This window comes from Ambystoma mexicanum, chromosome 2q, assembly GCF_040938575.1.
Source record: "Ambystoma mexicanum isolate Mex_15411 chromosome 2q, UKY_AmexF1_1, whole genome shotgun sequence".
Classification (NCBI taxonomy): Eukaryota; Metazoa; Chordata; class Amphibia; order Caudata; family Ambystomatidae; genus Ambystoma; species Ambystoma mexicanum.
In genome coordinates this window covers 1,329,450,938-1,329,472,922 of record NC_090924.1, presented here as the reverse complement: position 1 = coordinate 1,329,472,922, position 21,985 = coordinate 1,329,450,938, and positions in this window count along the sequence as shown.

Genomic DNA, 21,985 nt, shown 5'->3' with positions numbered 1-21,985 from the left:
GCGTCCATCAAAGATTGATGGATGTGCATCCCTGTTCAGGTTAAACAATCAGGGAGTTAGACTGGCAGAAACATCAGCTACAAAGGAACCACCTGGTCCACTTTGCAGATAAAAAGGAGTCTGAGTTTAGGCCCCATAAGAGAATCCTGAAAACCTCCACCCAATCAGGGACATGGGGGGAGTTCTCCGCCAACCCCAGAGTCAGATGACTACTCCCATGTGCAAAAGAGGGAGTGAGTCAAAGAGAAGTTACCCAGAGAGCCCACAATACAACAGGAGAGAAGAGACTAGGCCCCATCATTCTGGGAGAGATTCTCAGTCTCCTAGAATCAGGGAGCACCTAGAGGATAGGGATGGGGATGGGACCTCAAATAGAAGCAGCTCTGAGTTTGAGGGCAAATGGACTCAGGTGCAGCAGAAAAGGAAGGCTGCCAAACAAAAAAGAGCTTTGGTAAAAGACCCCATTAGACAAATAAAATACATTAGAAACTTCATGACCTTGTACTGAAGGGGCCCCTGAGGGACCCTCACACATAGAAACAAGGCACAATCCCCACACACGAACTGATACACCAGACACAAGGTTGTATTCCCAAAAGCTAGGGTTTATTGCAAAGCAAATAGTCTCAGTTGGCCACCTGGGTCCCACGTCCCGCGACGTGTGTTTCCAGACCTCGGGGGATGCAAGAGGGGAGAGAAACGTACAACAGTTACATATATACAAAAGCATCTTATAATCAGTAGTGTCACGTCCAATACCGCCCCTAATAAATTTCCTTTGAATTGGGCATGATGATTGACATTGGTGACGAGTATGTCACCTTCAAATATTCATTTAGCAACAGTTTGCAATTCTGCGAATCTGCAGACATAAAACTTTGTTTTAAAGAACACAATACTTCAGTTTTTACAAGCAAGCTGCGTGTAGGGGAGAGACACATTCCAAGCCTTGCTATCTCCTAGTTTCTATTCATGCACTGGGGTCAACTTGCTCTCCAGGGCTCTACAGGGCTCAGGAAAGTGGGGGGCCACAAAGAAGAGCATAATTCAAGCCATTTGATGCTCGCTTCTAACATTTCTACTGTATTAACGAGACTGCTGGCACCTGTGTTCTGATTAGGTTGCCTCACTGCTTACTTCCAAGGATTTGTGTGGGAGGAGGTCGGGCATTTCTGTCTGGGTTGCTGCGTAATGTTTCAACATGTCCCTCGCGGCCTTGCGTTATGCACTAGTGGAGCAGAATAAGTTTTCAGCAAAGCAGTTTTAACAGAAAGCAAAAGGCAAACGTTAGAGAAAACAAAATGGCAGTTTTAGTCACCTTAAAATGGCTGCACTTTAGTCAAGCTTATGGCTATATATTTCTGGTACTGAACACATGAGGCGATTGGTCTTCGGCCAATAAAGCACAGTGCCTTACCATTGAGGGGTATCTACTTTTTCTGGACTGACAGTGCCATAAAAATGGAAAGTACTCAGTCTGGGAGCATCCAGAGCTGTACGACCAGATCAAGATGTCATTTGGCATTAAAAATTATCAGAATTCCATCGAGCTTGCCAAATGGACATTCTCCCCATAATACTCCAGTTCTTTGCTGGTCTGGAGGATCAGACTGATTCAAGGTGGTCTACCTAAAAGGCGGCCATCTTGAAGCACTTCTCTGTGCACCAAAACTCTAAGGAGGCTCGCAAGTTGGCCTACAACCTGTAGCCTACAACCTGCAGTGTGGAGAGGATCAGGCCCCGAGGGAATGTGTCCAAGAATTAAACAAACCACTAGGCATGTGCGCACAAACAGAAGGGAGTTCATCACTACCTATTTCCATGCACTTCCTAAATACATTATGACGCAGCTGGTTAGGGACTTCCATGATGAAAGGACCCTGGACTGGGTCATAGAGCAAGCTACCCTGATCTATAATGTTCAAAAGTCAGTAGAAATCAAGAGTCACCACAAAAATCATAAACCAACCAACACCCCCGCTGCTGCCAAGGTGGCAGAGGTGAAGTTTACCCCCATTTTGGACCTAGAGATGGGGGGCCTAAAAATACACCTCCCACTAACCAACCAAAACAGAAGCAGAGAAGACCCTCTGACCAGTCCCAAGCAGGTGGTAGCCAGGTAGGGTACCCCACAAATGTGTCACCTGACTCAAGACCCCGTATCAGCCCGAGAGGGTGTCACAACTGGAGCGCCAGGTCCAGAACTTGAGCCAAGACCTGAGTCGCGTGTTGAGGGCTCAGCAGAAACCTCAGATAAACATGGCTGCTCAGAACTTCTCAAAACCCAGGGTCTGGCACCTCGGAAAAATGACAGGGAGAGAACCCCAACAATCAGCAGGTTCCATAGGAGGAGGCTCGGGAGCAAGGGGGATGCAAAGCCCTAGATGAAGCTTCCTCCCTCACCTGTGAGAAGCCCCTTGAAACCTCTGAACCTGAACTCAAATCTCCTACCCTCTCAAAGCTGCAACCTAGGGAACAGAGGGTAAGTAGGAGAAACCAAGGGACAAAGGAGACCCATTTTGAGGAGGAAGTCAGTGTCCTCCAGTTTGAAGGAGAAGAATCTGGGGAGGATTCTGAGAAGAAAGTCTTCTCTTTCAAAGATGGGGGGATTTCTTCCAAAGAAAAATGGGTCCGAAAAGATTATAAATCAGACTGGGTAGGTATGGGGACTGACCTCGAACCGCTTATCCCTGAACCCCAGAAATGTCATCCTGAGAGTTCAGAATTGAATGAGGGATCCTTCTCCCAAACCAGTTCAAGTGATTGTCTCCGGGAAAAGGGGGACAGCACAGAATCAAGGGAAAAGGGGGATTAAAAAATCTCAGGATGCCAAATTTCTTCACAGATTCCCAAACTCTGACACAAAAAACGGCTCAAGATCCCATGGTGTCAGAGTCCAAAATAAAACAAATAAACTGTCCAACTGGTCCAAAATGCCCATTTCCTTTGCCCACTGGAGGAAAAAGAAGGTAGGTTTTATGCCCCCAACAGGGTGCAAGGGCAGTGTGCAATTTTAGCGCTGGTTGACACCGGATCCCAAGCCAACCTTCTGTCCAAAAGGGCATTGGAGCAACTCAATTCAGGAAGGGGGGAGAGTCACCAAATTCCCCTCACACCTCTTCCCGGACAACTCCAGAACTTTCGATGGGAATGACATTCCCATCGAGGGGACTGCAGATCTGGAGAACAAAATTGGGTGAAACAAAGTGAAACACCCAGTTATAGTCGTTACTCCAGAGGGGACCCACTGTCTCTTAGGGAATTACCTGCTTCGGAGGTTGTCTCCAATAATAGACTGTGTTAACAAGGTCATCTGGACCCACACTCACCGGCCAATAAAATTAAAACAGAGCCTAAATGGCACATGCCACATGGTTGAGCAGCAATCTGACAAAATTGAGTTTCATTTTAAGAACAATCAAGTCCCCGACATCACTGTAATTACTGTAGGACAACAAACCGGTGATGGGAAGCCTTCTCCATTCGTGAAAATCAACCTTCCTTCCAGTTCCAAGTAGCATTCCACACTTGAATGAAATACCCTGAAATGTTATACTGATCCACAATTTGAAATACCAAATCCTGTGGTAAAAAGTGATGAGAAACCAGCTCAAAGCTTGGCCGACATTTAAAGAAGGGTGAACAGCTGTTTCTCCCCATTCAGGTAAATGAGGGTGTGGGGAGTCTGTACTGGCCAGAGTATGCGTGAATAATGGAAAAAGCTTCATCAGCGAAGCGTTATTCAAGTAACTCCCAAAAGATCAGATCATTCCCACATTCAAATTGATTGATACGTGGGAAATGGGCCTAGAAACTCCCAATTCCAAACATCTGCTGCCTAGCAGGTGTTTGCTAGAAATGTCCATTGGTTATAAAAGCATAGAGCATTATTGTTGGGTCGTGCGACAGGTCCCCTCTGCCTTCTACTTAGGCAGTGACATTCTCAATCAATTCGCAATTAATTTAGACCTCATTAATTATAAAGTCTGGTCCCGACTGGAGAGCAACCCCATGGGCTTTGACAATCCTGAAAGGGCATTTCGGTCAGCTCAATTGCTATCATATGCAGTTGAAATTCAAATTGGAGAGGAGGTCACCATCCCAGAACAGACCTGACAATTCCCAATCTCCCTAAAACTTAAGAAAGGACAGAAACTCCAAAACCTGGACGCTTATGTACATTTAAATCACCATCTTTAACATGAGGGGTTGGGTTTAACCCGACACCATTGGTTGACTTGAACACAACATCATTACAATAGGGGTGAATAACAGTAACCCTAGGAGTATTACTCTCGGACCAGACACCTTTTTTTGGAATGGCGGTTGGTGAGCAACATTTCTCCATTGATTTAGGGAATTAAATAATAGGACCAATCCCTAATGACTGCTATGACCGTGATGATGACATACCACCAGAAAAGATCTTTACCCGGCAAGGGGGTAATTTTTGGTGTATTCTTCCTGCCCTTATGAGGGGAAGATGTTACCTGTGACATCAGGAAGGAAGAGGTGATATTCCAGGTCCACAGTGACTGCCTCTTCTAACTGAAACCTCCTGTCCAGGTCAACACCCTAACCAGAGATCTCTCCACACAGCTGGAGGATACCGCAGAGATGGCAAAACCTGAGGTCTTACCAGGTTTCAGAGCGAACGGTTGAGGAATGGTTCAACCTTGCTTATGCCTGTGAGACTGAGGAGCAAAAGCAAAAGCTGAAGCAGGTGCTTTTAGATTTTCAAGAAATCTTTGCTGTGGACTCATATGACTATGGTCTCACTGAGATCCATTCTACCTCCATAGACACGGACCGTGGTATGACTCCCGTATTCATGAAGCAATATCGGGTGCTTCTCGCATCTATGGAATCAATCACGGAAATCTAAAAGCCTAGAGACACGTGGGATAATTTGTCCAGTTCAGTACTGGGGATACTAAAACCTAATGGCCAATGGAGACTATGCACAGACCTTAGGGAGCTGAACAAACAAGTCAAAATGGGTCCACATGTGCAGATGGCCTCTTCCCTACATTGACCAGGGACTGGCCCAGATCCAGGGGTCAAAGGTGTACACCAACATTGACCTGACCAATGGATACTGGACAGTACCCATAAGTAGGGAAGACTAGTACAAGTTGGCCTTCTCCTTCGGGGGGCAGCAGTACCCATGGACCCAAACTCCCTTTGGATATTTAAACTACAGCAATTAATTTAACATCTTTCTGCATAAGGCCATGCCCGACTTGAGTTAAAGGGGTAACCTAGCCTATGTGGATGATGTTCTAATTAAAGCTCAACTGTGGAGGAACACATAGCGGAAATCCGCTATGTTCTGACCCATTTGAAGGTTGCTGGAGCAAAACTGTCCTTTCAGAAGGCACAGTGGTGTAGGACCCGTGTGAACTTTTTAGGGCATGAAATCACCCCTGAGGGTCTCTGAGCCCTGGTGAAAAAGGTGGAAGCCTTATTAAAATTAAAAGACCCCACAACTTTGCGTGAACTAAGGAGCCTTCTTGGACTGACTAATTACAGTAGACAGTTCATTGAGGATTACACAGAGGTCACAAGACCTCTGATCCATTTATTAAAGGGCGGGATCAAGTGGGAGTGGGGTCCAGAACAAGCTGAGGCAGTGAAACAACTGAAAGAGAAGCCTCTCACAAGCGCCTTGATTGCTTACCCCGTCAAAAACAAGGAGTTTTCTTGGAGACAGGGTTCTCGAATACTTGCTTAACAGCAGTATTACACCAGAAGCATGACAAGGTCAATAAAGTTATCTGCTATGCACGTAAGACTTTATCCTCTGTGGATGAGAAATTGTAAGAAGGCACTCCTGGCAATGGTGTGGGCATTGAAAAGTTACCACCCGTTCATCCAGGGGTAGCACATCGTCATCGAGACCCCACACCAGCCTTTGCAATACCTCCAAAGTAACAGAATCCAGGCAGGGAATGTGAGTAATTCCAGAATTACTTCCTGGATTCTGTCCATGCAAGGCTTTCCTGTGGAGGTCAGATATGGCCAAAACAAGAAGAGTCTGCTTGCGCAAGGTTTGGCTTACTTGCATGATTGTGCCCACAGTTTATATGAACAGGAGCTCCTACCATGTTGATAACAATGGGGAAAAGGAACTGGTGGCCGCCTTTGGGAATCCCTGAGTGAATGATGCCTTGGAGCCCTCCGCTGGGTACAAGATTGATCGCCGAAGTAGTTAGGTGGCAGAGTTGATGGCAGTTCACCAGGCCATCCTAACTGCCATGCAAAACCGACTCCACGAACTGGACATAATCACCAATTCAGATTATGTCTGCAACGTGTTTGGAACGGGTTTGTGGAGCACCTGATTAATTTGAAAACCAGAGGCATGCTGTGTGTAAACAATAAACCATTCAAGCATGGCAAACTAATACAATCCATTGATGATCTGGTCACCTCTAATGGGATGACCATCCTGGAAGAAGATCAAGGGTCATTCCAGAATAGAGAGACCTGACAAAACCGCAAATGACTTGGCCGACCAGTTGGCTAAAACCGGAGCCATCCAGGGGTATCACCTTGAGATCGAGTCCCTGTTGGGGGAAATCCAGTCGCTGCCGTCACCAGGTCCCAAAAACTTGCCCAAAATGAACTCTCAATTGCCCAATGGAGTAAGGAGACCCCAGATGCTGATTTGATCACGGCACAAAAAGGGGAATAAAAACACAACTTTTAAAAGCCACTGTGAAATGATAGCTTTGCTCGCACAGAAAATGACACTGAAATATGTTGTTGTTGGTGGGTTGTTTACTAAAGCTATGTGCATTATGTTTTCCCCCATAAGACTTCAATCACCTTGGTAAACCGTCTCAGAATACTGGAAAAAACTGTTTTTGGGCTCAGGCACAAAACTCAAGTGAAAGCCTTGCCTCCCACTGCAAGTCGCACCTATAAGTGAACTATTCCGCAATGACATGTGATGTGACTGAGGGCGTTATAATTCCCTGCTCTGCCAGACTTGAAGACAGTACCAGCAGGGAGGACAAAGAAAGCATGTGTGGCTACAGCTTGACCAGGAGGTGTGAGTTCCTCCTGCACCCACTACCAAGGACAAACTGACAATCTTCAAAGGGTGTAATAAAAATCTTTGGTCACTGGCTGAGAAAGGGGAAGACAGATGGCTGTGGGGGATGAGGCACCACCCTCCCATATGTGACAGATCCTCCAAATTGGCATTAAATGATTGATTCATTTTAGGCATTTATTGCAGCACTCAGCATAAGAAGTAATTTTGTTTTCTGCTATTTTTACATGTGATTTCCAGGTGGTTGTTTAGAGACTAAGCGCATGTTCCTAGGACTTTGTGGACTGACATAGCCAGTAGAGACTAGTTTATGGCTGATTTAAAACGTGACACGCATGAGATTTGATGGAAAGATGGAAAATGAGATTATGAGCATGTTTAATCATTTGCAGAGTTATAACTGTTATATATTTTATGAAAAGGACACAAATGATGTGCCACAGGGCCATGCCACCTTGTACGGGGTTGGCGATCGGATTATCGAATTCCCTATGACTAACTGAAACCGCACAACTATTTTATATGGCGTTGGCTAGTATAAATATGAAGTTAGGAAACATAATTCAATTTTGCTAAAAAGTTGACCTGAGAAACAAAGAACTGTAATAAATGCCAAACAGACAGATGGTTCTCCCTCCATTTGAACCAATGATGCTAAGGGGTGGGGCAAGGAAGGGTAGATTGTCCTATCAGAGGATAGGGGTAATCATAGAATACTCTCCCTACATTGTAAAGTAAATGATGTCATTTGGGCTATATAAGGGGAGACTGTACTAGGTTGAGAGACAGACACTCACACACAAGAATCCAGGAGACCAGAGAAGGAAGATGGAGAGGAGGCAGCTGAACCATACCAAGGAGAGTACAGAGACCAAACCCCTTGCCTAGCAGTCCAGAGTTTCCTTAGATCCAACTGCCTGTCCAGAATCCCACCCAGTAGAGTTATTGTTATTGTTATTGTTATTTTGCATTTATATAGCGCCTTATATACCATTGGTATGGTCTGAAGGTGCTGGTAGGTTGAACGCCCTTGGGAACCGAAGTTCGGGTCAGTAGAGAGAGTAGAGAGAGTCCTAAGGTGCGTGTGCGCACCCGGTATGTGTGCAGCTGGTGCGGAATTTGTGTGGTAGCTGCTTCTTAGCGGTCGGTGTGGTGGTTGAGAGATCAGGAGGGTGTGTTCGCTCTGGCAGGATTTATCCAGACCGAGTGTGGCTGTGTTAGGCCTGAGGAGAACGCCTGGCTGGGGGTGTGAAACCAGCAGTGATTACTTAGAGTGATGGGGAGTGAGCGGGAGATGTTGATATGAGAACAGTTATACCGAATGGTGTCATACTATCTCATCCGCACCACACATTCGTCCGCTCCACACAATCATTCGTTCCACCCACTTATCCGTTCCACACACTCATCCGTTCCTCACACTCATCCGCTCCACGTACTCACCCGCTCCACGTACTTACCCGCTCCACACACTCATCGGTTCCACACACTCATCCGCATCACAGACTCATCCTTTCCACACATTCATCTGTTCCACCTACTCATCCGCTCCATACATTTGTGCACTCTACGTACTCGTCCGCTCTGCGTACTCGTCCGTTCTATGTACTCGTCCGTTCCACACACTCATCTGCTCCACACACTCTCCACGCTATCCGCTCTCCACGCTATCCGCTCTGCACGCTCATCCGCACTCATCCGCTCATCTGCACTCGTCCGCTCCCCACACTCGTCCGCTCTCCACACTCGTCCGCTCTCCACACTCGTCCGCTCTCCACACTCCACACTCGTTCGCTCTCCACACTCGTCCGCTCTCCACACTCGTCCGCTCTCCATCCTCATCCGCTCTCCACACTCATCCGCTCTCCACACTCATCCACTCTCCACACTCGTCCGCTCTTCACACTCATCCACTCTCCACACTCATCCGCTCTCCACACTCATCCGCTCCCCTCGTTCATCCTCTCTACATGCTCATTCGCTCTTACATGTTCGTCTTGTCTAAACGTTCATTCAGTCTATACGTTCGTCCGTTCAGTATAGTCATCAGTTCTACGCCCTTCTGCGTTCTATTCGCTTCTCTGTATTTACGTACTCATCAACTCTACACATTCTCATCAACTCTACACGCTGGTCCGCTCTACACACCCAAACACTCTACGCACTCATTGGCTTTTGTATGTTCATCTATTCCATCCGATCTCCATACTCATTTGATCTTTCTCGTCGTCTGTTCTTCCACTCATGCACTCTTCCACTTAGTGCATTCATCTGTTCTATACGCTTCATCCATTCTAACTATTTCATCTGTCATTCACTACGTTCCCTCTTTATTCATTATGTCCATTTCATCAGTTTAGGTCTCATTACTTTCCCAATGATTTATTCCTATTATCCACTTCGCTGTTTTGATCTACATTACTCGTTTAGTTCTGTTTGTCTTACTAGTTTACATTTGAGTTTATTAGCTGTCAATTTCTCGCTTCAGGACGTTTGTTTGTTGTTTATTGTGATGATGCAAGTTTGGAAAACCGGTTGGTTTTAGGGGAAGAGCCAGGTTTTCAGTAGTTTGCGGAAGGACGTTAAATCGTCAGTTTGGCGGATGTGGGGTGGGAGCGAGTTCCACATGGTTGGGGCCAGGGCTGAGAATGATGATCCGCCTAACCTGACTGAGTTAGTCTTAGGAATTACTAGGAGGCCGGCTGAGCTTGATGTTAGGGTGCGAGTGGGATGATAAGGTATTAGTTTGTCTTGAAGATATTGAGGTCCAGTTTTATGCAGTGCTCGATGGGAGAGGCATAAGGTTTTGAAAGCCACCCTACGGGCTACTGGAAGCCAGTGCAGTGTCTTAAGGGCTGGGGATACGTGGTCTCTTGGACCGAGGGCAAGTAGCATTTTGGTCGCCCCGTTTTGTGCCCTTTGGAGTTTATTCAGATGGTAGGCATGGATTCCGAGGTATAGGGGGTTTGCGTAGTCCAGTCTTGATATAACGATTGATTGGACCGCGGAGAGTCTGTTGGGAAAGGAGAGATATGGAAAAATGCGCCTAAGGTTTTTAAGGTGGTAGTGGCAGGACTTTGAGACATTGTTGACTTGGCGCGAGAGTGTTAGGTCAGAGTCCAGGGTGCATCCAAGATTTTTCACTGTGTTGGAGGGTGTCGGTGAGTTGCCCATGGCGGGTGCCCCGGGTAGTGGGTGCGGAAGAAGATCGGATTTGCCGCAAACCATGATTTCTCTTTTGGAGGGGTTTAACAAGAGGTGGCTTTGGGTCATCCAGAGTTCTATGTTATGGAGGCAGGATGCCAGGTCAGGTCAGGATTTGGGTTTCGAGTTCAGGAATTTTAGAATTAGTTGAGTGTCTTTGGCGTAGTTGTAACACAGGATGTTGTGTGAATGAATTATTGGTGGGAGGGTGATCAGGTAGAGATTGAACAGGAGGGCGGATAGACATGCTCCTTGTGGGACTCCCGTGTTGACTGGTCGGGCTTGGGAGGTAAAGCTGGAGAGTGTCGTTATTTGGTGCCTGTCTTTGAGGAATGAAGCTATCCATTTAAGAGCGGTTCCACAAATTCCTAGGGAGTGGAGGCGGTCTAGGAGGATTGAGTGATTGATCGTGTCAAAGGCGGCCGATAGGTTGAGAAAGATTAGTGCGGCGCATCCCGTGGAGTCTGCTGTCATTTTAATGTCATCCCAGATCGAGGTTAGGGTGGTTTCAGTTCTGTGTCGTGTTCTGAAACCTGATTGGGCGGGGTCTAGGAGATTGTTGGCTTCGACAAAGGCATTTAGTTGAGAGTACGCGGTTCGGTCAATGAGTTTGGCAAGGAACCTGGTGTTTGAGATGGGGCGGTAGTTTTTGGGCTCGAGAGGGTCGAGCAAAGTTTTTTAATTAGAGGTTTGACGTGCACCATTTTGAATGTGTCTGGAAAGATACCGGAAGAAAGGGAGGCATTTATGATAGATCTTGCGTGTTCTCCTGCGCAGGTGGAAGCAAAAATGTATTTAAGGGTTGTGGCTGGGCAAGGGTAAAGTGGTGATCCAGATGGTTTGTGGGCAGATAGAAGTTTGAGAAATTGTTCTGGTGATATTGGACTAAAGGATTCGAACGTTGGTTGCGTAGAGGTTGCAGCTGATGGGCTAGCCGGTACGGCAGAGGATTGCCTGGTGGCTGTAAGAGAGCCAGTTTGGTGGTTAGAGTTTTTGTCCTTTCGATAGCCGTGGTGTAAAAGTGGAGGGAGAGTGAGTCGCACAGTGATTGTGACGGGGTCCAGACGGTTGTGTTACAAGCCGGATTTGTGAATTCGGAGATGATTTTGTGGAGTTCTTTGCTTGGGTTTTTGCAGTCTAGGATTCAGGTGTTGTAGTGGGCTTTTTTTGCTTTCCGGATTTCGGCCTTGTACCGATACAGGTGTCGGGCCAAGGTGGTCCTGCTCTTGTGGGTTTTCTCTTTCTGCCATTTGCGTTCTAGGTATTTGTATTGTCGTTTAGTGGTCTTCAACTCAGGAGTGAATCATCTGGGGAAAAGGCCATGGCGGGTTGATGGTTTGCACAGGGGGGTGAGCCGCATCAGAGATGTGTTGAGCCATGAATCAAAGGCCTCAGGGGTTAGTTGGTTGTTGAGACGGCAGGTAGGTGGTGGAGACTGGAGGAGTGCCTCGGCTAGGTCCGGGGTGATTATTCATTTTTTCCAGCATTTGCATAGATTCGGAGGTTCAGATACGAGTACGGGAAGGGGGTCGGGTGAGTGGATGGTGAACGAGAGAATGAAGTGATCGGACCAGATGATGGGGGGGGGGCTTTAAATGAATCACGGTGTTGGAGCTAAATATGGCATCAAGAGTGTGTCCTTTATAGTGAGTCGGGCCATTTATGTGGGGTTGGAGATTGATTGCATCTAAACCGTCAACCAGGGAGTGTGTCATAGGGTTGGTGGGGATGTCGAGCCATATGTTGAAGTCTCCAAGAAGGGTGAGGTTGGGATGGTTTAGTTGGAGGGTGGCGATAGAATCGCAAAGGTTGTTTGCGAATTGTCTATCGTAGCCAGGGGGCCTGTAGATTATTAGGAATCTGTGTGAGAGCGACGGGGAGAGGGATAGTTTAACGAGGAGAGATTTGCAGGATGGAATGGAGGGTTGGTTGTCGATGATTGAGGCGCGGAAGAGAGATTTGAAGACGAATGCTACCCCCCCCCCTCCTCTGGATGGACGGTTCAGTGGGATGAGGGAGTAGTCAGGGGGAAAGGATGCATTAGCGATTGGGCCGAAGTCGTCAGAGAACCAGGTTTCAGTGATGAAAACTAGGTCTGGTTTGACAGAGGCGAGGAGGTCAAAGATGCAATGTCTGTTTTTTGATACAGATCGGGCGTTAAATAGGATACAGTTCACATCGGCAGGTAAGGTTGGTCTCGGTGCTGGAGCGGGATGGGGCGGTGGCGGAGAGAGTGGAGGGAGAGGGGTCGGGTGGGTGATGCTAGATGGGAATACTGGGCAAGCAGAAAAATTGGCAGGCTTCGGGCGGGGTTGGGTGGCTGCGTGTGATAGGGTGATCGGGTTTGGGTTGGGGGATTTGAAGGTGGGGTGTGGGCGGTTAGGAGTTTCAGTTGCAGTGGATGAGAAATCGAGGGAGAGGGGTTTCAGGAAGGGAGAAGCCACATGGGAAGGAGCCGATTGCGGGAGAGAGGTGGTGGGTCGAGACAGGGGAGGCGAGGAGTGCTGAGAGATTGAGGGGGACCAGGAACATTTCCTCTTTAGTTTCTTTGCTGCGACTGGTGTGTGAGAGAGAGTAGGGCTGGTCAGAGGGGAGAGGGAAGCAGCTTCGATTCTTGCTAGGGCTAGGCGCGCAGTTTTTAGGGAGGGGAAATGGTGCGGTCAGGGGGAAGGTGGCAGGGGAATGAGGGCAAGGCGGGGGGTGGGTGATTGCAGGGTGGGGTGTGCCAGGTATGATAGTGAGGGGAGCGGGTATGGGTAGTGCTGGCGGGTCTGGGGTGGGGTTCAGGGGATGAGTGGTCTTAGGGTGAGTGGCTCGCCATCGTGCCCCCCTGGATTGGTGTTTGGAGAGGGGAATGGCAGGGAGTGCGAAGGAGGGTGGGGTGATTTGGGAGGGGGGACGGGAAGGAAGGTAGATCGGAGAGTGGGGGTGGTCCACGGGGGTCGTTTCTGTCAGACTCTGGTGGAGTGGGTGCACTCATGATCGGTGCGAGCTTTTAGGTTGATTTAGGAGGGCTTTCTGATTGTGGATCTAAGATCGGTGGTGTCACGCTTTTAGGCACACTTCTAGGTTCAACTGCTCAAAGACAATACTAGACTGTTTGGTGCTTTTCTAGATACAATTGTAGACAGAGATGATATTAATTTATTAGGTACACTTCTAACTTCACCTGTACACAGAGAAGATATTCGGTCAGCCTCTAGATTCAATTTGCTTAGAGGGGGTATTAGATTATTAGTCACCGTTTTAGATTCTACATTACACAGCTATACTGTTAGTTATACTAATAGGATTGAATAGGGAACGCTAGTGGGGGGACTTCTTTCAATTCACCTTTATACAGGGAGGGTATTAGGCATGGACCTAATTCAACTTTGTATTAGATTAATTAGTCACCATTTTAGATTCTACATTACACATCTAAACTGTTGTTTATAATAACACGATTAATTAGGGCACGCTAGTAGGTGCACTTCTTTCAATTCGACTTTATACAGGGAGGGTTTTAGGGATTTTGTACCGAGAGATTATTAGGGAGATTGATCGGTTCGGCCCGGCATGGTATAACACTATTGCAATTTTCTCAGCGAGGCTATTGGGCACAACTTCTTAATGCGATTGGGGACACTTTAAATGCAACTTTTCTCAGAGGGACTATTGGGCACAACTTCTAAATGCGATTGGGGACACTTCTAAATGCAACTTTTCTCAGAGGGACTATTGGACACAACTTCTAAATACAATTGGGTACACTTCTAGATACAACTTTTCTCAGAGAGGCTATGGTCATAACTTCTAAATGCAATTGGGGATACTTCTAAATGCAACTTTCCTCAGAGAGGCTATTGGTCACAGCTTCTAAATGCAATTGGGTACACTTCTAAATGCAATTGGGCACACTTCTAAATGCCATTGGGCACACTTCTAAATGCAACTTTCCTCAGAGAGGCTATTGGTCACAACTTCTAGATGCAACTTTCACAGAGAGGATATTGGCACACTTCAAGATGCAACTTTCAGAGAGAGGCTATTGGGCACAACTTCTAAATGTTATTGGGTACACTTCTAAATGCAACTTTCTCAGAGAGACTATTGGGCACAACTTCTAAATGCAATTGGGTACACTTCTAAATACAACTTTTCTCAGAGAGGCTATTGGTCACAACTTCTAGATGCAACTTTCAGAGAGAGGATATTAGCACACTTCTAGATGCAACTTTCAGAGAGAGGCTATTGGGCACACTTCTAAATTCACAGAGAGGCTATTGGGCACACTTCTAAATGCAACTTTCAAAGAGAGGCTATTGGGCACACTTCTAAATGCAACTTTTCTCAGAGGGACTATTGGTCGTAACTTCTAAATGCAATTGGGAATACTTCTAAATGCAATTGGGCACAATTTCTAAATGCAATTGGGTACACTTCTAAATGCAATTGGGTACACTTCTAAATACACCTTCTCTCAGAGAGGCTATTGGTCACAACTTCTAAATGCAATTGGGTACACTTCTAAATGCGACTTCTTCAGAGAGACTATTGGGCACAACTTCTAAATGCAATTGGGTACACTTCTAAATGCAACTTTTCTCAGAGAGGCTATTGGTTATAACTTCTAATTGCAATTTGGGACACTTCTAAATGCAACTTTTCTCAGTGAGACTGTTGGTCACAGCTTCTAAATGCAATTGGGTACACTTCTAAATGCAACTTTCTCAGAGAGACTATTGGGCACAACTTCTAAATGCAATTGGGTACACTTGTAAATACAACTTTTCTCAGAGAGGCTATTGGTCACACTTCTAAATTCACAGAGAGGCTATTGGGCACACTTCTAAATGCAACTTTCAAGGAGAGGCTATTGGGCAGACTTCTAAATGCAACTTTCAATGAGAGGCTATTGGGCACACTTCTAAATGCAACTTTTCTCAGAGGGACTATTGGTCGTAACTTCTAAATGCAATTGGGAATACTTCTAAATGCAATTGGGCACAATTTCTAAATGCAATTGGGTACACTTCTAAATGCAATTGGGTACACTTCTAAATGCAACTTTTTCAGAGAGACTATTGGGCACAACTTCTAAATGCAATTGGGTACACTTTTAGATACAACTTTCTCAGAGAGGCTATTGGTCACACTTCTAAATGCAATTGGGTACACTTCTAGATACAACTTTTCTCAGAGAGGCTATTGGTCATAATTTCTAAATGCAATTGGGGACACTTCTAAATGCAACTTTTCTCAGAGAGACTATTGGTCACAGCTTCTAAATGCAATTGGGTACACTTCTAAATGCAATTGGGTGCACTTCTGAATGCAATTGGGCACACTTCTAGATTTAATTGGGGACACTTCTAAATGCAACTTTCCTCAGAGAGGATATTGGTCACAGCTTCTAAATGCAATTGGGTACACTTCTAAATGCAATTGGGCACACTTCTAGATGCAACTTTCAGAGAGAGGCTATCGGGCACACTTCTAAATTCACAGAGAGGCTATTGGTCACTGCTTCTAAATGCAATTGGGGACACTTTTCACATGCAAAGGACAGAGTTTCTGAAAGCAATTATAATGAATTTACGGTGGTGATGCATTGTTAGAATGAGTGGTAGGGTAGTATGGCCTGAGGTAGTTGCTTCTGGCCGCGCCCTTGCTACACTTACTTGTTGTTGGCTTCTTGCTTCTCCTGCGGATACCTGCAGAGACCAGACCCCTTGCCTAGCAGTCCAGAGTGTCCTGAGATCCACCTGACTGTCCAGAATCCCACCCAGGAGAGTGAAGAGACCAGACCCCTAGCCGAGCAGTCCAGAGTGTCCTGGAATCCAGCTCGCTGTCCAGAATCCCATCCAGGAGAGTGCAGAAACCAGGCCCTTTGCCCTAGCTGTCCAGAGTGTCCTGAGATCCAGCTATTTTCCCAGAATCCTAAACCAAGGCTTCCTTTGTAAGTAGCAAATAAATCCAGCCCTAAATTGTATAATATTTTCATTTTGCAACATAACCCCATTGAAAATCCCATTTAAAGTCCCAAATTGATTGATTGATTGATTGATTTATAGAGCGCTTTACACCAAATTGCCAGTATAATTCATTCACCTTTCCATAGAAGATTCTGTATTAGCCTGTTTATGTTAGCGTATTCCTTTGATAAATCTCCCAGTTGTCTGTATAGGTCCTTATTATCATTTTGAAATAAATCAATTCATTCCCCCATTGCAATTCATGTTCAAAATTGTTGCTGTTTGAAATTAACTATAGCCATTAAAGTATAGCCTCAACAGAATTAGTCTCTGTGTAACTAAAAATCGAATTTGCCTGTGTATTGTGTGCATAACCCCACAAACTCTTACTTTGCTTTGTCCTATTGAAAACCCCAAACTGTAGTCCCTTTTGCCTAGAATTCTATCTGTTATGTGCCTCTGTCCATATCTTTAAAAACCGATTTCTGATTTTGAAAGCTAAACCCTTTCCTTAGCTACCTGTCATTGTAAATCCGATGTAAAACGAATTTCCATTTGCTGTTTGTATTTTTTCCTTCTGCATTTGCTTTCTCCCCAAAATCGATTTTCCAACCTTATTTCCAAATTTTTTCTGTGTACTTATTAGTAGCCTCTAAGCTTCCCTATCTCCTCAAGTGTAGCAACACGAATTTCCTTTATTCTGTCCCACAGCATTTGTGAGTAGCCGTGTGAGTAATAATCCAAGTCTGATTATGCTGTTTTGCTCCAAAAAACGTTTGTCACTTTCTTTTCTGTCTTCCCATCTTGTGGTGCTGGGCTTTATTCCAAATCCGATTTTTCTCTCTCTCTCCTTATTCCTTGCCACGGCCTTCCATTCAAAGGAATTAAGTTAGCTGATGTTTGGGGGTGAGTGTTGCAGTGGGGGTGCTAAATCTTGAGGCTATCATTTGATTAAAAACTGTTCTTTTTCCTGTTTTTCCATTAAAGATCTGTGTAAACTGTGATAGAATATCTGAAACTAATTGTTCAGTAGTAATCATTGCAATTTTGTTGCCACATATTATTGGCTTTTGTATTTTTAATATTTTTTTCCTTTTTCATTAAATATTAAATTAATAAATATCTTATTAATACACACCGGCCTGGTTCCTAGTCCATTGGGACATGGGTGTTTGTGAAGGTTGGGTGTGAGACGGGTTGAAAGGCTACTCAAACAAGAGAATCTGTGACTTATTAAAGATAAAAAGCATTTTTGTTGTGCGCCACGTTCATTGTCGGGGAAAGAGTCCCTGGCTATAGTGTGCCGTGTTATAAAAGCGTGACACTCCACCCGCTGCAACTCATGCAAAATAGGACTGCGAGTCTTGTCCTTGGCCTCAAGCCCAGGGATCGCATCTCTCCAGGACTGAAATCTCTGCATTGTCTTCTAGTGTCTGAGAGGATTAAGTTCAAAACCCTCTGCATTGTCCACAAGGCCTACTGGGGCCTGGGGCCTAAATACCTTCAAATCTCCCTTCCTAAATATCTTCCATTTCAAGCCCTTCGCTCATCCACCTCCAACTCCCTCCGGGTCAGTTGCTTCTCCAAGCAACAATTTGGAGGTAGGTCTCTTCCTTCAGCTGGGTCCTCCCTCTGGAAAAACTTCCCTGCCTCCCTGAAACTTGAGGAGAACCATCCCCCGTACCAGAAGCACCTCAAGACCTTCCTCTTTGCTTCCGCTTTCTCTCCTCCTCTCCCCTGCTTAACTCCTGGCTCAATCTGAAATTGAGCTGATCACCTAGCTACCCTCTGTTGTCGGGCCCAGGACCCATCCCTGCCAGTTGCACACCTGCTCTGCCCCCCTGGCATCTCCCCCTGCAATTGGGGGCTGTTTATGTAACCCTACAGCCCCCTACCAGTATCTAACACCCAATGTCTGCACTTACCCATGCACTTGCCAACACTTGGCTGCACTTCTTATTTAATGTATCCATTGGTTTTATTTATTTTATTGTTATCCTATGTACTGCACTGCCCCTCCCCTTTCCCCCTCACACTTTTCCCTCTCTCCCTGCCCTTGCACAATCTCAATGTCACCTGGTCTAGTAGGATTGTTGTCTCTGTCTTCCCTCTGTTCCCCCTCCCTTGCCTTGTCGCGCCTTGAACCACTTGTGTATAGGCGCTTTATAAATTACATATAATATAATATCATGGATACTGGCCTTTATGTAGTCTCTGATTTCTTCATACGTCAGCAACTCCAGATTCGATATCAATCATGATCTTCATTCCTATTGCTTTCTTCGTTGTCTTTTTGAAATGCGTGATGATTATTTTGATCACACAAAATCCAAACATTATCATTACTAGAAATGCTCCAAGAAACTTGAAAATGTTCCACACCCACTGAGGTACCCATGAGAAGATCAACTGTCATCTGCAACATCTTTTACTTCATCTTCGATTTTGACGTGCAAGTTCATCAGCATTGTTATGGCCTCTGTCAGGGTCCCATTTTCTTCATCGTGAGAAGGTATGGATGTGCAATATGATTCTCTGATTTTGGCACAAACGCCTCCATCCATAGCTGTGATCATGTCTAGAACATATCTGTTCTGTAGTGTCATTAGTCCTATGGCCCTTAACTCTTCTTTGATTGCGTTGAATCCAGGGGTGTTGCTAGGTCTGGAAAAGACCCGGGGCTAAGCTGATGTCGGAACTGTTGGGACTGGGGGCTAGCTAATCTTTTGGCTGTAGCTCCTGAGATTCTATCCGGGGCTACAACCAAAAGATCAGGGGCTATAGCCCCCTTACCCCCCCCCTAGCAACGCCCCTGGTTGAATCCCTTTATGGTTGTATCGACCGTTTGCAGGCGCTCCCATCTGATTATTTGTAACCATTCAGTGTTTGCCATCATCTGGATACCTGGTATGAAGATAATTGGAAACGTTGAGGCAGTCTTGCTGAACAACCTGTGCCATACGGAATGAAGTCAAAAGCTGCTATTGACTTTGCTGAGTAATAATTATCCCTCTTCATTTGTGTGATAGTTTCAGTGATCTCTTCCTTCCTAGATGAGCATCAGCTTTGGGAAACTCCCCAATGTTCAGGTCACTTTTCTGAATCACTAATGCTGGAACATGAATGATTACTATGGAACACAGCCCACCCCAGTCCTTGGGCATCTTCATGTATGCTCTGGATCCACAGGCCTAGTAGTGGTCCATTATCACTACTGTCCCATCCTTAATTTCTGGTACATCAAAGATTCGATTGCACTGCTGATTCTCGACAACTTTTCTTGTGCCTTTGTTTCTGAAGCACAGTTCTGCACTTACCAGAGGCACTATCTGCACTGGACCTCCTCTGTCTTCCACCCAGGTTAGTAGCTTGGCAAGCTTTGGCCATACTGGTTTGCATCCTGCCTCCACACGATCTATAACTGGCTTGCGATGTCCAATTACTGCTACTGCTCTGCATATAGTCCCTCCTTCTTCCCAGCCATCTGGTGAAAGTACGGTTCCTCAGACTTGCATCTGGCCTCTTTCTTTGCAACTTCATATTTCTTCTTCCGTTTTTCCTTGGCAATTAAGCCTCTTGTTTATTTCCCATTAGATTCCTGCTTCCTTCATACCAGGTTGTATGTATCTTATCACATGATTTCTTGCATGTGCTCTTGCTCTTGTCTTTAAATCTTGTACATAATCAGCTTCTTCTGGTGCTGACCATTCTGTCACCCATATTAACGATGCTGTTCGACCCTGGAATTGACCTCTTGTATGACAAGTGCAAGGTGAGTCAGGCAATGGGCTGTCTGGACATCTATCTCAATAGCTATAAATATCTTAGAGTTCCCCAATGCATAAGGTAGGAGAGTACAAACATAGCAACTCTCATCAGAAGTACTTTTGCCCACTTCTTTCATGTACTGATACTACATGTTATTCCCCAAATGTGCTGTACTATCAAGATAATTAATTAACTCATAATCATCTCCTCTTGCACTTCTCTTAGGCCTCTTCCATGCAAGAAGCGTGCGTGCTAACAACTCATGAAACAGATCAGTAACCATCCTTCCTACAGGTGGATCATAGGAACACTTGTCAATTGGATAGGTAACTCTACACGTGTCACTGGTGTAGGAATGTCACTGGTGTAGGAATGATCACATATGGCCTTGGTTTTCATGAAATAGTTATGTCTGCAACAGCATCTTGTGTGGGGAGGAACAAGGGAACTGCTGCCCTCTTTGGACCAACATAATAAACAGTGTGTATCGTGAGAAGCAGAAAAACAGCAATGAATATGGTGCATGCATATATTATACAGCAGTACATCAAACCCCACCACCGGTGATTCCTCACACGTTGCTCTGCTCTTTAGTTGTCTGCTGTATTATCACTATGAGAACTCCACATCATGCCTGTGAACTACGTTTTAAGGAAGGAAAAATTGCTTTAATCAGGCAAGCTTGGCAGATGCTCCGGAAGTTATAGAATTTTCTCAATAATCGATTGGATCATTCTTAGGATCTTGCAGAAAAACGCATATATCAGTAGTTCTCCCCACCAATGCAGGATATGATCATAAAATAAAGAGAAAAACAGAAAAAATGAGCCGGTGAGTGTTGACATCAGACAATACCATTAGGGAGACCAAACAAGAACTCAGTGAAAAACGAGTTAGGGAATGGCTTCCTTTTCCAGTCGCCAAATAGAAATTCAAGATCTGGCATACGTTTTTAGGACTTCAATGCTTTTCTGAAGTCCAACATTTCAAAAGATCTCTGTGGTTCAAGCAATCAGGTTTTCACACCTGCTATAATATCTATAAGGAGTGTTCAAAGGGAGCCACAGTCCAAATGCAAACTTGCATTTATTTATTCAGCACTTTCTGCATCCTTCTTCCTCGTCATCGATCTGCACGTGCTGAACTACCTCGTGGTTACTTGCTTCTGATTCAACGGGTGGGGGTGGATCGGTCTCTGTGGCCAATGTGTTATAATGTAATTATAGCCTTCGAATGAGGGGGCTTGACATCTCCCAGGTTAATCCAGGCACACATTTCTTTGACTTTCACTGCTGAAGGGGAAATATGTTCAATCACAAAGGACCAACAAAATGAGGCTACTGCCACTTCCTTGTGAAATTGTGGATTAGGACCGAATCTCCAACAATCAGTCTAGGAACAGGTAGTTCGATTGCTGAATGATCTTTGATTGCATCCTGAGACCGACACCTATTGCTGCTGTATTGGTCTGAAATGACAGAGATATTAGTGGTCATACATGTCAACTAGTCAGTTATCTCATTTCCTAATATTTCTGCTGTTTTCTGGGCATCACTTCCATTCCTCGATGGAGGAGTCAGAGAAGTTATTATTCGCCTCCCTGTTACTAGTTTGTGGGGTGTGAGGTGGTGGTCCGGCCCAGGCTGTTTCCTTAATGCATATGAGCGAAAGGGTTGCCAGTAGAACAATCCCTTCTTCATTGATAATTTCAATGTAGCTATTCTCTCTTTGAGCAGACCATTGAGTCTCTCACATATCCCGTTCATTTAAGGGTGAGAAGCAGAAGAAAACTTATGTTTAATATTTAATAACAAACATATCTGCTCAAACAATTCATTTACAAAATCTGGACCATTGTCAGACCTCAATACTTCACATATTCCCCTTCTAGGAAATACTTCAATGTGTTCTAGCAGGTTCAGTAGGAACCAGTCATCTGCAATAGTTGTAGCCAGACTCTCCCTAAGTTACATGTGCAGGGAAGTGCAGCTGTTCA